At 34.9% G+C, this 3725-nt stretch overlaps 1 pseudogene; it reads right to left on the reverse strand.

Moving 5' to 3' along the window:
- Positions 1-222: 222 nt before the first annotated feature.
- Positions 223-799, reverse strand: LOC115513408 (annotated as a pseudogene).
- Between the last annotated feature and the right edge of the window lie 2926 nt (positions 800-3725).

Raw genomic sequence — 3725 nt, forward strand, 5'->3', positions numbered from 1 at the left:
CATTCAAACCACTTATCCCATGAAGTTTTACTGGAAAAAAATTCCTGTACTATTCCTTCTGTTACTGTTCTTAGCACATGACAATTTACTTCTGAATGGTTTGCTTGCCAAATAGTTGTAAACAATATTGGGTTTAAGAAAAAGCCTCAAATTAATACAGCTTTTATTGCATCTTTAACATATCACAAATAAGTCTGAAAAATCATCTGGACAACTCAGATCTTATTCATCAGCATTTTGGACTGTTCCTTTTTTTAGAAACAGAGACACCATCCCAAAATTTTCTGATATCCTTGCTTGTAACTGTTGTGGCTTGCTGTGTCAAAGCAGCTGAGTTTGATACAAGTTTGATGTCATTTCCTTCAAGAATTAACTCATCTTTCTGGGCCTCAGATACTGAATAAGCAACACCTGGCCTCATCCGAACCCTGCTGATATATTTTTCATCCCAGGAAATTTCGAATTTCAACGAGAACCATTCTCCTGAATTACAACGTTGATGGGGAAGTGAGCATACACAGACTTCATCTTGTAGTGAAGCCCAGTTTAACACCCTTGATCATGTTCTGTGCATGACTACAGATAGTGCAAACAGTAGCCAGTTCTTTCCTATTTCCCCACCATTTGTCAACTTGGAGCCTCTTCTTTTTCTTTCTAAGGAGACTGAGTTCTACATTGATGTAGTTGACATCCCTTAGCAGGTTTCCTCTGGGGCCTTCACAATAACAGTGTGTCCCTTCAGCACAATGTCAACATTTCCTGGAATATCAACAGTCTGATTGCTGAGAATGTTCTTCATTCTTGCAGTGGATGGGGCAGAGGGCCCATTTTATATTCTTAATATCGAAAACCACATATATCTCTATCAAAAAAATTAATTGCGGGGTGCCTGGGTGGCTTAGTTGGTTAAATGCCCAACTCTTGATTTCAGCTCAAGTCATGATCTCATTGTTCATGAGTTTGAGCCCCTCATCAGGCTCTGTGATGACATTGCAGAGCCTGCTTGGGATTCTCTCTCTCCCTCTCTCTCTGCCCCTTCCCTGCTCATGCTTGTGCTCTGTCTCTCTCTCTCTCAAAAATAAATAAGTTAAAAAAATTAATTTCAATATTCTTAAAAGTAGGTAGCCATTAGGGGCGCCTGGGTGATTCAGTCAGTTAAGCATCTGACTCTTGATTTCGGTTCAGGTCCTGATCTCACAGTAGTGAGACTGAGCGCCCCGAGTCAGGCTCCACGTTGGTTGTGGTGCCTTCTTAAGATTCTCTCTCTCTGTCTTTCTCTTTCACCCCCCACTCTTCCAGTGCCCCTCCCCTGCTCATATTCTCTCTACCTCTCCTTCTTAAAAAAAAAAAAAAGTAGCCATTATAAGGAATTCAGTTTTCTCAAGTAAATTTCTTTTATTCCATAGGTGTTTATAGGGTAGAATAAATTACTGAAAGAAGAAAGTTAGGAAAGGTAAATTTGTGAAACTTCAATTAACTAATAGGCTATATATAATGTTCCATTAAGTACATTTTATTAAGTGTATGTGGCATCATCATTTCCCTCTCCTTGCAAAAGTATTTTGAATTCACATACCTGGCTAGTGGGAAAGTAAAATGGTGCAGTTGCTTTGGAAAGTAGTCTGGCAGTTTTTTAAAAGGGTAAATATAGAGTTACCAAATGAACCAGCAATTCTAGCACTAAAGTCTATACCCAAGAGAAATGAAAGTATCTGTGTACATAAAAGTCTGTCCATAACTGTTCATAACAGCACTATTCATAATACACAGCAACATTACATTATTTATAATAGCCAAAGGTATAAACAATATAAATGTCCATAAATTGATAGAATACAGTGTATCTATCTATACAATGAAATATGATTTAGCAATAAAAAGGAATGAAGTACTGACATATACTACAACATGGATGAAACCTGAAAACTTTATGCTAAGTTAAAGATTGCATTCACAAAAGACCACATATGGTATGGTTGCGTTTACAGAAATGTCTAGAACATGTAAATCTATAGGGACAGAAAGTAAATTGGTGATTGTCTTGAACTGGGGTCCTGGAGGAATGGAAGGTCACCACTAAAGGGTATTCGATTTCTTTTGGGGGGTTATAGAAAGGTTCTAAAGTCAATTGTCATGACAGTTGCTTGACTCTGAATATGTTAAAAAATATTGAATTGGGGAGCCTGGGTGGTTCAGTTGGTTAAGCGTCCAAGTCTTGATTTTGGCTCAGGTGATGATCTTACAGTAGTGAGATCAAGCCCCAAGGAGAGCTGTATGCTGGCCATGGAGGCTGTTTAGGATTCTCTCACCCTCTCCCTCTGCCCCTCCCCAGCTCATGCTCCCTCTCTCTCTCTGTCTCAAAAAATTTTGGATTGTACACTCTAAATGGGTGATTTTTGTGATATATGAATTATATGTGAATAAAGCTATTACAAAAAGAATGTATTCCTTTCAGAACTAGCTTATAAAAAAAATATTTCTCAAGAACCATGAAATACCTTAAGCAAAAAATAAAAATAAAAATAGCAAGATGAAGTGACATGGTACTAAATAGTATTATTAAATATTTAAGTTTGAAAAGTAGTAAGTAGAGAATATAATGTCATGAAACATTTTCAAGTCCACAGAGGAAAATACTACAATTTCTCAGCTTGAGAAATACATATTTTTATTGAGTAGTCAAACCAAGGGAATGTTTTTGAGTTATGAATCACTTGTATACACTCTTTCCTATTAAGTAAAACATAGACAAGTAATATCATTCATATTTTGACATATGGAAAATTACAATTAAGTTAAATGTACCTCACAGCACTGTAGTGACCAAAACGTTTCTGGGAGAAGTTAACTTGCTCCAAGTAGACAGCTTAAACTAGGCAAAATGATGCAGGGGCAGAGGATTTGGATTAAGAATCAGAAGACCTATTTTTAAAACTAGCTCTGATTTCTGTGGATTATTTAAACACTTAGCCTCAATTTCTTCTGTAAAATCATGGCGACTCCTAATTGAAAGAGTTGTTGTGAGGATCAAATTATATATCATATGCATATAAGAGAATACTCTACCACTGTAAGGTATAACAACTATTAATAATCAATAATATTAATTATGTCATATTATTTAAATGTTAGTTATTATTAATCCAATATTACATTATATTACATTAATTAAATCCAATACAAGATTAAGTACAGTCATTACAATAAGTATTAATATAGTATTATTTATTAATATTAGTTTATTATTATTAAGCACTTGGGGAACCTGGTATCAGGATTCCAATACAGTAATCACCGGGAAGACCAAAGAGACAGAATTTGTATCTGTCTACTCTATCTATCCACCTACCTATCATCTCCAATATCTTTAACTGAAAAAGTTGAAATATTTTGAAGAACTGACTATTCTATTTTGTAAAGAAATTATGGGTATTTAATAGGACATATTATCAAGTTTATAGCAGAATCCATGTATGACTCCTTTATGTTCACTTAATCCTACCAAAATAAAAACCATTATGCTCCACGCCTTCAAGAAATAATAAAAAGCAGGACATAGTAAGAAATTTTCTGTTTTTCCGCTTTCTTACAGTATTCATACTCCCATCAAACTTACATTTTTCCCTCTTAAATTGATTTTTACTTTTTGTATTTTTATAATTTTACTTTCTTAGCACAAATATAATACATGCTACAGAAAATATAGAAGATATGGACCAACAAAA

The sequence above is a fragment of the Lynx canadensis genome, chromosome B2, assembly GCF_007474595.2.
Source record: "Lynx canadensis isolate LIC74 chromosome B2, mLynCan4.pri.v2, whole genome shotgun sequence".
Lineage (NCBI taxonomy): Eukaryota > Metazoa > Chordata > Mammalia > Carnivora > Felidae > Lynx > Lynx canadensis.